This window comes from Macrosteles quadrilineatus, unplaced genomic scaffold (genome assembly GCF_028750875.1).
Source record: "Macrosteles quadrilineatus isolate MER2022 unplaced genomic scaffold, UCM_ALF_1.0 Scaffold_9__3_contigs__length_116548681, whole genome shotgun sequence".
NCBI classification, from domain to species: Eukaryota; Metazoa; Arthropoda; class Insecta; order Hemiptera; family Cicadellidae; genus Macrosteles; species Macrosteles quadrilineatus.
The window spans coordinates 26,129,103-26,141,897 of record NW_026542602.1 but is presented as its reverse complement, the minus strand read 5'-3'; the positions used below and the strand labels follow the sequence as shown (position 1 = coordinate 26,141,897).

Below are 12,795 nucleotides of genomic sequence, written 5' to 3'. Positions count from 1 at the left end.
AAGGTTCATAAAGCACCATTCATAAACCATTCATAAAGCATAAAAAGGTTTCTTTAACATGACACGTCTATCTTTTATGGTGTATAAATAAGTGGAGATACTCTTTAGATAGGTTTTGAACCATTATTTATACACCATAAAATATAGACGTTTCATCTTAAAGAAACCTTTTTATGCTCGGAAAACCTAACTTAACTTGAACTGCAAATTCATGACACAATATTTAACCAATAATTAATGGTTAAACTTTATGTCTTCGTTCTTCCTTCTTTCCATACTCCAAAAAATAGAGAATATAGTAATGTTAAAAGGCAATTAGTAATAATTAAATGTTTTAAAAGATAGTTGTATACAATATTCACATAAAACAAAATGAGTTACTGAAAATGTCATTCACCATACTCTTTACTTAGGAATCGTCCCTAGAATGAAACATTCTGTAAACTATTTTTCTGTTACACCTATTAATTTTGTAGTATAAGTACACTTATTATATTCTGAAAATTTCATATATCATTATTCCAGTTATTTGACAACCTATGTAATTAACTAAAATTCAATAAGGTCACAGTGTAACCAATTATGATGAAGCCAATTGTCTTTCGCTCAATCCAAATGTCACTAGTTTCATTAGATTCATGAACACTGGTTAGGTATCACTACTAAGATAACAATACCAGTGAACAGTTAGCAATGGGCAAATACAATCACAGCAGAATTAATATTAAACCTTGGTCTTGGTGGGGGGTGGGAGCTGAGGTGGTTTGGAGGGGAGGAGTGGAAGCCACTTAAGAGTGGGGGGCCTTAGTGGAGGTAATATTGCCAAACCTGGAAGTTTCTTAAATTAGTTTCTTATTCTGTTCTACAAGCTTCAGTACTCACAATTTCAACATCATTTCCTCTTAAACACTGTTCCTGGCCTTATTTTAGTTTGGGAACAATGCCATTATAACCGATACAGTATAGTTGCAAAGTATTTAATCAGAATATAATCTGACAGAATAAACCACATTTAAGTTGGTGTAATAAGATTTTATAAAAAGTATTATATTACAAAAGTCTCTTGAAGCATTTGAGATAGTTTTTTAAGGAAAGAAATATATACTATAATTTCTACAAACTATAATTTTGTTGAAATAATGACAAATAATCCCACATAGATACATTTTAATTACTATGGAATATTAAAAAGAATCTACTCTTACTATGTTCAAACTTGATACCATTACTACTAATCGTATACAGTATTAGTAGCATATTGCGTTTGGTTAAAATACTTACTCATAACCGAAAGAGAAGCTAAACAAAGTGAGTGAGTGATTTAATTAGGATACAAAGTCCAATATACTCTGAATTTACGTCGAGTATTGTTAGTTGCTAGGAACTATAAATGATTAATTAAAGTGGCTGGTGTAAAGCAGTAGGTAACCATAAAATTAAAGTTAAATATAAATCAATAAATATTCTGCCAGTGCCGCTAGCGTTCAGTGCTCTTAGCTCCCTAATTAGCTCAACAAAAGTCCCATATACGATATGTCTCTACGAGATCTGACAACATTAAAGGATACTTTCTTAACTGAGTTAAAGCAACATCAAATTGAATACAATAATCTTGGTTATAGAGAGGAAAAACTACCTAAAAACGAGTAACTACCTAAGCAACGGATTAGTTTACCATACAAGCTACTGCAAATAATTCTAGATTAAAGCAGCCAATTGGCCAATGAATGACTGGAAACCATCAAAAATAAATTACTTTTGCACTTAATCTATAATAACAAATTAGCATTAGAGTGTGTGTTCTTAGTATTTATATACTATTTATATATTATATAATATTTGTATAGGTTACAGTTAGTATAATTAACTATCATATATATTTCACATTAATCCATTATCGTTATTACAATTCAAATACTCATTAATATGTGGGACTTTATTGACTAGGCATAAAACGGCTATTAACTTTTAGACTGTTTCAAAAATGGGGGTCTGAGATATACCTGCTTGACTAATAAGGGGTTTAATAAGTCAGCTGATGCAGCTCGTTCATATTCGGGCGTTTCCGTGTATGTTCGGCTATGTTCGTGTTGTCCCGGATCACGTTCGGTTTCTCGGCTACACACTACCCCAACATCATTCGGGTTTCGTAGCTCCAGAGATAATAACGTTTCTTCTTGCGCGTTCTTCCTTCTACTCTTTCGTCTATTTTCTCGTTTACTTTTGTGCTCTGTGATTAACTACTATCTTCTTTTATACGTTTCTACTATTTGTTAAGGTTGGGGTGAGTTGTCACCACATGGAACCTAATTAGTATAACTAAATGATCTGCTTCGTGTTAGGAACTTATTTTTTTAGAACTATTTTCATTTCTTCACCACGTACTTATATATTAATTGTAAAAATATACAATTGGAACAGACAGTATATTTTACAAAAACGGGTAAACTATACCAAATATGGTGATGAATTGAATTTTAGTTCAACACAAAACATTTCAAGAAAAAAAATGTAAATGGTAAAATTAATCGTTTCACTTAAATCTTTCAATGTAACCATTGAGAATAATTATATTTACACCTTGATTTATAGATATTATTTATTGTTTGATTTGGAAAAAACTGATCGGTAGTCAAATACTTAAACAAAACAGTTAAAACATGTTTCACTACAAAAAGAGACAATAAACAATGTTTAGGATAGATTTACAGACTTTATTGTTGGTTTCGTTATGTTAAAAAATTGTTAAATAAACACCATAAGACATTCACAGACTTTTCTCAGAATACAATACCAATACATTCAAGGTTAATAAACACGTAACGAGATAATTAATTGATTTACCAATTCAATTAATGGCATTGTTACATTTATTAGTTTGTATTTTTTTCTAACTATTGGGTTTTAAGGTGGTTTTTAAGATAATAGGTTAGAAGAAATTCAAATATAACTTTATCATTATTCTCTTCATTAGCGCATTGATCTTTTAAAAGAGTATAAAAAAAACAACAAGATTTTTCTCTACGTCATCGTTAAGGCGTTTATTCAAGACCTTAAAATAACAACCATTTGTTTCACTGCTTAGTAGTATCTTTGCAATAGTCAATGGTAATTTATTATGCTTGGTAAACTATTTTTACTTTAACAAGGCTCGCATGTTATTGTTTAGCTTAAAGAACTTTGAAAATGTTTTAGCCATGCCATTCTTTAATTTTTACAAAACGTAACCCTAACAATATTACCAAAAGTCTGAAATAAACTGGAAATTTAAGAAAAAATATTTTACTGTATAACGTGTTGATCACTCTTTATATTACTGTAATCAATAAAGGAATCATTGTTTTTGGTGATATAAAGTGAAATCATAGCAAATATCAGTAACATCGAATACTGTTCAGTGCTTCCAATGTTTACGAAAGGTTTAGTTGTTAATTTATAGTTTATACAATATTTAAGATAATATTACTATATAAACAATTTATTTGACCTGTAAAAAATTATCGTGCAATGATATATTTGTTTATGTAATATCATTGTCTCCGTTTACTCATAGTTCTACATGCATAGGTCATACTGAGAAAATTTGATTAATAAGAATTAGTTATGGTAAAAATAAAAATTTCAAACAATATTATATTTAATATTAAAATGCATGAATGTAAAAATTCCAGTAAATGAGATGAAAACCTTTGTTGTAAAGTAGTGAATATAACCAATAAGGGTGGTATTGCTGGATTTCGGAATCACTGCACGGATATTTCTCCTAATACTTGTTCGCTGTTTCACCTGCTTTACCTGCAGATTGTTCTGTCGAGTTCAATTTAAAATACTAACCGTAAGCGTTCTTATTCTACCAATACAGTTTTAAATCAAGAATAAAAATCGCGTTTACGTGTTCGATGTGTGCATCGGTTTTATAATGTCGAGATTTTGATTACTAAATTTTTACGATCACATTGATTTATTACTAATACGTTAGGAGTTTTAGCATAACAGACAATACGACGTTAACATTTGAGTTTAAAAGTAATATTTGAGTAATACAAATAAACTACACTATTTTTTGTTCGGCTAGTTTTATTACGCTGTCATTCTTCAGTACGTTTTCACATAATCCTAGATCAATTTTGTTAGAAGGTAATACATGGGTAGCTGTACTTTGAAATAGAGGTTTCACAGTTTGAAACAATTGATACAAAATTAGTTGTTAGGAAGTAACACCAAGGAGAGAGGCCCACGTGACGATGAACTTATTGAGTACGATTTTTTACTAGTTATTCTAGTCCAGATTTTTACAATACTATTTTGGTAAATCCCATCTAGTTACTTACAGATTAAAAACTAGATCTGCAGTTAAAAATTTAATTAATACATGACCAAGGAAACTTAAGTGGCACTCTCAAATGGCGAAATCAAAATAATGATAGTCACTTTATAGAATGTAGAAATGAAGACATAGTGTTATTTTATATAAGACCAATGTCAAACAAATATTTTTTTATATTTTATTTAAAGGAGATTTCTACTTGTTTAAGTAATTACCAAGTTAAGTAATTAAGTTTAGTTAAAAAATGAACGATGGCTTGTGAGAATAGCATAACAATAAATAACTTTACTACTGAATTTATACTATTACAACAGCTTTAGTATTTGTAGAAGCTACAAAAGCTGCAAAACACTATTTTTGATATTAGGAAGAAACATTTGCGTAATTCAAACAATTTCAAATTATTTTACGACAAATAACTGGTTGAGTAAAAAATATCTTTACCTGAGCTTTGCGTCGGCTCACTAAAAATTCAGAATAGAAACATCAGTATTTTGAAACAACTTTAAATCCCGCTAAGAAAGACAGAAGAAAGATAGATGGCATCAATCGTATCAAAGTGAAACAAATAAATAATTTATTTTGTAAAACCCCGTTAAACATTCCAACCCCATTTTAGTTGTGAAAGAAATTGTATTTGGTTTCGATAATATTACTACACAGAACCTCGCTAGTTTTATTAATAAGATTTTTTTGTTATTTAAATATTTTATATATATATATAATCTTTTGAGAGCAGATAATTGAGTAGAAAAGTAAGCATTAATCGTTATTTTTCTAAATACTATTTTCTAAGACAACATAGTTATTACAGTATGTTGACCTCATTTAAGTTAACTGTGTGTTGGTGTATGTGTGTGTGTGTGTGTGTATGTGTGAGGGGGGAGGTTAAATAAAGCTTTGGTCGCTATTTATAGAAACGTGTCAACTATATTACTTATTTAGTAATTATTTATCCTTTATGTGCCTTTTATTTAAAGAAAAATACACGTCACGATTTTATATGATTTTTAAACTGTTTCGCAAGTTCTGCTTAATATTTTAATTGTTTATTCAAACTTATAGTTTTTATCTACAAAAAACTCTGAGTTGTTGTTACGTTGAAAATTAAATAATAATGTGCAATACAAAAACTAAGCGTTAAGCGAAAGGTAAATCATTAAAACAAAAACAAAAATAAACTGAACAAACCAAAAAACCAAACATAAATATAAACCAAAAAAGGTTATAAGGTAATTTAGGACGCAGATACAAATGCTGTGACAGGGAAAGTTAAGTACAGTCAATACTAAATCATTTACCATAAATTCCATTAAAAACAACAGGTTGTAGCATAAAAATTAAATTGTTTTTAAAAAATTTTATTGTATCCTTTAATTGGATGGAATAAAATTAAGATTTGGTATTATAAACGATACCGTTATTATTTTTCTGTATATGAAACCTAAATTTTCTTACTTGAAAATGACTCACTTTTTTCGAATTCACCATATGGGGAATAAACTGAAATAAGCTGTGAGACCCTTAGGTCTCATGGTAAGACCTGGACCCGGGACCGATTTACTTTTTTGTTTTGAGGTCCCCATAGGCCAAACTCACTCAGTTCCATTAGCGCTATAGGCCTACCTCTAACAGAGATTATCCAATTTTGATTAAATTTCGTACCTACGTTTATTTAAACTTGTCCGCGAACCAGCATGATCGGAATATGGAACAGTGGTGTATGGGGATCTATGGTGTAAAAATGGATTTCCCCATTTTGACTCTAAAAACATAAGATTTTGCTATTTCTTTCCATAAAAATCTTTTGAGCTTAAGAACAGAAATAATGTAGTATGTTGAAGCGTTGTCGTATGTCTAGTGGTTACAGAGAAAATAAATAAAAAGTGTAAATCAACAAATTCTTTTGTTATCCTTGTGGAGTACAAACAAACCGTGTAGTTGATTATTTATACACACATTTTTGAAAACATTTGGCAAGTTCATTTATTTTACATTTGGCTATCCACATTTATATAAATTAAATACTGTACTAGCTTATTCCCTACATGGGAAATTCACTAAAAACACACCTAACTTTCCTGTAGGAGCAAAAAATTACTCATTAAAAGACATTTTATTTAAATAGTATATAAATCTGACAATTTTAAGGCAATATTTTAGTGTCAATGTAGTCAGGCGAATGGAAATTCGGTTAGTCTGCAGGTTTGCTGCGGCGGGTGTATTTAAATGTTAATAAACCTTGTTGTCAAACGATATCAAAATACCCATGTGTTAACAATAATTGAAAATAATAAAACTTATTATTGCTTAATATACCACCAGTTGCAGATTACACGTGTAATAATATTATGTATTAAATTAATTATTTATCATTAGTGACGTTGGTTAAAGTACAGTACTATTCAATAAGCAAATTAATAATTTAAAGTGAACCTAGATTAAAATAACACATTAATATACATATTATTGAGACATAAATTTTCTATAATTATTTAGATACTAATATAATTATTTAGTAGAACTATTCACCATTGTGTAGGCTAACAACAAGCAATAGCATTAACGACGTTTCAATACACGATAAGGGTTGATAAAATATAAGGGTGGGGATGGCAAGCGCCGCTCAATACTTTAACTGCTACCCTACACAATGATTCTGGAGTCACGCCGACTTAATTTCATCTCTACCTTTATATTATGTTCTCTCCGTATCTTGTATTGCACAAATTGGTAATACCTGAAACGTCCAGTAGACCTAATTAAAACCTTTAATACGCTAATGTTCAATCTCGTGACCTCCTGTGGCAGTTGAGAAGGCTTAGTTAAAACTATGAATATGATATAACATGTGCTTGAATTATTACATTTTTCCTACTTTAAATAAACCTTGTTATCAACCTCTATTTTAGAATGCCAAAATAAAGCTTATGTGTCACTTACCCTGTATACTTTTTTATGTGGGTCTGCAAATCATTTACATTTAGTTTTCTATTGTTTATGTTAAAAGTACAGTCCGGATGGTCAAACAGTTATAGCGAAAGGCTTGTTCTAAACAACCTAGATCTAATCCCATTATTTGTGTCGATAAAACTTTGTTTATGCATAGAAAAATGTTTCTCCTCACGATGTTATAGCTCAGGGATGTGGAGGAAAAATTATTTTGATAGTAAAATTCAATTTTCCGTTGTGGAAATCAGCTTTGTTGAAATATGGTAGAAGGAAAATAACTGTTATCCATTGCATTATTTTTACCACAAAAACTATCGTCACATACAAGAGAGAAAACATAATCAGACATTAGCACATATTATCTAAGGATTGTTTAACGGTGATATATTTGAATAAAAAAAAATGGATCTAGACGTTGAGGCAATAGTCCATTTTAAAATCTTTTATGTCAATACCATTTAACCGCCAAAGCTAGATGGCTTGGAAGTTAAATGTGCATTGTCTTGATGAGGCTTTAGTTGCTAGAAAAAAAAGTATAATTGAATTATTAGATTGTACCTCAAGAAGCTATACATGGTACAAAAATGTCCAAGGTAATTCTTAAAAACAAATCTTGTAAAATATGGAGTATAAAATATGTCTGATTTTACTGATTTATTGTGTCGGTTTCATTTGATTATTTATCTCACATTACTCTTTTAAAATAAGTAAAATTCATTAAAAGCTTTTTCTAGATACAGTTGTGGACATGAACCTATTTGGATCAATAAAAATTAATAAAGTAAAATCTTTCTACTAAATAAGTCGAATGGGGGGTGTTACTATTAAGCTTTGAGTCGATATCTTTACATAAACAACCAACATTTATAAAAAAATAAATTAAAGTATACTTAAACAAAGATAGCGCTTCCAGTTTTGATTATATGAGATATATCTATCAAAGTTGATTGACGATACTCTTTATAATTTGAATGGTAATCTCAAATCTCCAATGGGTAATTGTTTCATGGTGACCTTGACCCCCCTCCCCCCCCCTCGAATACCCACTTCAGCCAAGGGTTCATTACGGAACGCACGCAATATATAGCTCATCATTGAGGTTATCTTTTTAATTATCTAAACTTACATCACTTAATACCTACTTCGTGCACTAGAATAAAGCTCTGCCACGAAATTTATTATTTCAAAAATTATATATTTTACCGAATTAAAAAAGCTTATTTATAGGAACGTATTCATAGTTTCACATGATTTTACATTTAAGTTATCATATGCACTCGTTTGTTAAGTTAAAACTTGATCCCCATAAATTTTAAAAACTTGTTAAGTAAAAAAATTGATTGCGAAATTTGTACCGGACAAGAAAGCGAGCTAATAAAAACTTTTTAAAATAATTATACCTCTTTAAAAATTTGGTTTTTGGTATTTGTTGTTCCTAAAAAAACAAAATAACGCAACTTAGAGAAGATGTTATCCACAATAAAGCGGTCGGTAATATGTCGTAAAAAACCAGTAAGCCATAATCCTAAAACGGCATCCATACTATCAGTACTCTCGGTATTTCCATACTATTATTTACATATATTATTTGCGATTTTCGAACGACTGGCATAACACAACGGTTAAACAGTGTGCACCATTGGAAGAACTCAAAGGGTAGGTGATATAGATTATCATTACTTGAAAGGAACTTACGTAATACATTTTAAAAGATCATTAAAAAAAACAAAATATTTTATTTCAAACTCTTTTAGAGGTATTGTGTTTTAATATTAAAATTATTTCAAGCAAAAATATCACATGTTTTTGTTACATTTATGAACATCTTTACAAGCCCAAATTTTCTTTGAAAACTTAAGCCTTGAAAAACTAAATTTTATGACCAGTTGTCATTTTATTTTATTTTTAGCTATTAATAAGAGGATGAAATCCCTGACGTGGCAATAGGCTTTCCCTAGAAAACCCCTATTACCACTCTCCCAAATAGCAGTGTTTCGTGTTCCACATTGTCAAGTTGATAGGAGCCCATTGTAGAGTTTGACTCCGCTGTACTCTAATTATTGTCAAAGATCTCTTCTTGTGTCGGATGGAGTGTCTGCTACGTGGCGTGTATTGTGTTTGTTAGTGCTGGAGTCGGAAATTATCTAACTTTTATGTACAATTTGCAGGCAGTTGAAAATTTATATTGAGGTAAATGTTATTTTATTGTTTCTTAAATGACTTAACGAAACTGTAAAAGATGTCCTGAAAATGGCTCTAATAGCTTTTTCTTGTAGCCGGAGTACAATCTTCTTCCAATACTTTCCCAACCTGTGGTTGCATCAAGGTAAGAAGGATTAGGGAAAACTAATCCATAATGTCAGGAATCATGCGAATCATTCAACTTTGAAAAACTTATTCAGACGAATATATCTATACTTATTAAAGCGGAGACTGGTCTATACCACCCCCCCCCCCCCACCCTGGCGTGAATTTTTGAAATATACATTTTTGTGCTCGTATTGACATGTCCTTTAAGGTGTTAGGTGTTTGCCCCTTGTAAATTACAGAATGTTCCAGAAAAACACAAAAATATAATGATAGTTAGAATATATATATATAAAAAATGTTTTCTTTTTCGAGTGTGTTTGGCTCTTCTACCCTACCAATTTTCATGATTGAGGTCTCAAATTGATAGTATGCAGGCATAGATTTTAAATCAAGCATCGACATATATTTATCTACTGTATTACTCGACTGAAAAACATAGATTTGATAAATTCGAATTCTTACTTCAATTGAAGTTATATTTCACCATTTATAATTATACCATATCCTATATATTTTGGTCTATAAACCTTCAGTGAAATACTGGCTTGCATTTAAGCTACTGTATTAGTTATTCAAACTGGACGAGTTTCAAGCAAACATAAAAAATAACAGTGAACATCCAAATAAAATATATTTTTATAAGGTTTTTCTATGATTGTAAATCAATAGCTCCAGTATATCGTTTACGTTTTTTATATGTTTTAGACTCAAATGAGTTAATTAAAGGCTTTAATTTGAGCTTTTGATCGTTTGAATCTGTTAAGTTTAAGACTTTACACAAACAATCAAAATATCATAAATTTTATTATTTTTCAGATTTGATATTTATATTAACGCTGCGGAGCAGCATGGGTCCTCTAGTATAGATTATTTGATTATCTCGACTTCGTCTCGAACTTAAAAACTATCTCGAGCCGGCAAAGCCTCGTTTTCGGCCCTAGGTACGAAATATACTATTTCAACTTCATCATCTGAAATTCGATCATGTTTGCTGTTCAGAAGAAGTTTATTGTTTTCACACCACATCTATCAGACTAGCACTTAGGATGGATTTTACATGAGAAATAGATTTCCACAAAATACTTTTGCATATTATCATGAATCATGCACATTTTCGCATTAGGCTACGCATTTAATATTAGAAAGTGATGTTCACGAATTTTCCTTACCGGGTAAATAGGCTGTATGATTTTGCCAGTTTAAGTTGATATCAGCTGTAAACAAACTAATAGTTTTTGCATGTAGCTAACAGTTCCACAATTGAGGTTTAAACTGTTTCTTTTGTGGTTCCGACGTCTTGAGTAGTATATCTCTATGAAATTAATTTTTCCTGTATATATATTCTAGCTAAAAGGGGCTTTAAAATCTATTCATGACAAATCCCATTATTGGTTGAAAATGAGACCTCGTCCATCTTAAAATGTACTTATGGTTTTACATTTTAACTATAAACAATTTACTGAAAAGTAGTTAATAATCCAAACAATGGTAGCGTTTTACATGTTGAGTTGTCGTAGTTTGTTAATCAAGATACATACTCTTATAATGACTGATTTTTATCTGTTCATTAGTTCAGCGGGTTTCATCGATGGATTTTGTGAAGCTATCTTTAAATAACATATAATGGATTTTAACATACCACGCGTTTTTGGACTTTCTATTTGTTCTAGGGGTGAGTTACAAATGGTTTATCGAAAGCGCTTACTTATTTGTAGACTTTAGTTAGATTTATGATGTTTTTGGTTTTTATTCCTTTCCTTCCTCATTTTGGTTCGGATTCCTCTAATTTATTTTTGAAAAATATTCAATTGTACAACATTTTTTTGTTCAATCTTATTTTATCTTATTTTACGGCCACACATTTATTTTATGTTAAAAGATGTTATTTTGTGAAGTCTGATCCCGTTGAAGATAGTTAAGTTGTGAGATAATTTTATAAATTTTAAAAGTAAATTTCTTAATCATAAATCCTTAAGAGATTTTAGCATTATTTAGTCTGGTTTGTCTCATAGTAGTTAATTTATTTATATGTTTATCTAAACTGTGGTTGTAGACTTATTTCCATTCCTTTCCACAAAAATTTTATCTAAGCAGCTCTACATTGGAGGATTGTGGCTTAAAGAATTCCTTCGTAATTTGAACTATTTGGGATAAGTTTCCTGAGGCTGAGCAGATATTTTCTTTATGGTTAAAGAGATTTTTTATAAGTTTGCCGGCTTTGACGCGATAAACGTTTAGGTTCGTTACGTAGCAGTCAAGTGCGTTATTGGTAACTGGTGAGATTTTTTGGAGGTTGTTTCTATAATTTAAATAGTGGTTTCAATTTACCATGTGTCGTGATATTTTTCTTCTTATTTGAAGGTGGCTGCATGATTCGTATGTTTTTTCTAGAAAGTGTTCTGGGTTCTAGTTTGGTGTATTTTAATACAAAAATTGTTTCGTCTGTTTTTGGTTTCAGCCACGACATTTTCCCCTGCACACTTAATAAACCCAAACTTGTAACCACTGAATAACACATGAACATTTTATTATGTTAACAGTATGGTAAGAAATTTTGAATTTAAAAATGTGTTCAAAATTACGGATGCCTCGTCAAAAACTGTGTTATTGACTATCATCAAAAACTGTGTTTTTGACTATTATCAAAATAGTTTTGATTAACTATGTAACATAATAAATTATAATACTTAACCCAAAACTGAAATCACATTTGCTTAAGAAAAAGGAAATGAAGGGTAGTGATTGGAAAGAGCCTTTTCTACTTTCAAATCGCAATCTCTGAGTTAACGGAGAGGAGGGGTGAGTTGAAGGGGGGGGGGGGAGGAGCGGTGACCCGTAAAACAGCAAATTGATCGTAACACCAGTCCTGGTCTTTTGGACCCTTTTATACTTTTGTGCTTCCCATACTATTTCAATATCATTTGATATAAATGTTATTTCAATAGTCATATAAATAATATAATACTATGATCAATCAAATAAAATCGATTTAACCGTTTAAACTGTCTTAAAATAATAGTGATAGATTAACCGCAAATGTCTAGAGAAAAGTCGTTAAATAAACTTTTTTGGGAATCATATGAAATAATATTGTTGATAGATGGAATGTTATATTTAAAAAATGAAACTTAAGATTTCATATTAAATGCGAATTTATTACAGAACATGTACAACAAGTTTTAAAACTCTTGTTCTCGAACTGTTGT

General features: G+C 30.3%; 1 protein-coding gene across 5 annotated transcripts in view; it reads left to right on the top strand.

Moving 5' to 3' along the window:
* The window catches only part of LOC129002537 (neo-calmodulin-like), a 117,499-nt gene that overhangs the window by 41,356 nt on the left and 63,348 nt on the right, over positions 1-12,795 (top strand). For 4 of the 5 annotated variants that reach the window (XM_054430411.1, XM_054430408.1, XM_054430409.1 and 1 more), the window contains exon 1: positions 2,155-2,284. The exons of the other annotated variant lie outside the window; for it this stretch is intronic. The gene's annotated coding sequence lies outside the window, so the exon portion shown is untranslated. Of the gene's footprint in view, positions 1-2,154; positions 2,285-12,795 lie in introns of those variants that run through there. 5 annotated transcript variants of the gene reach the window in all.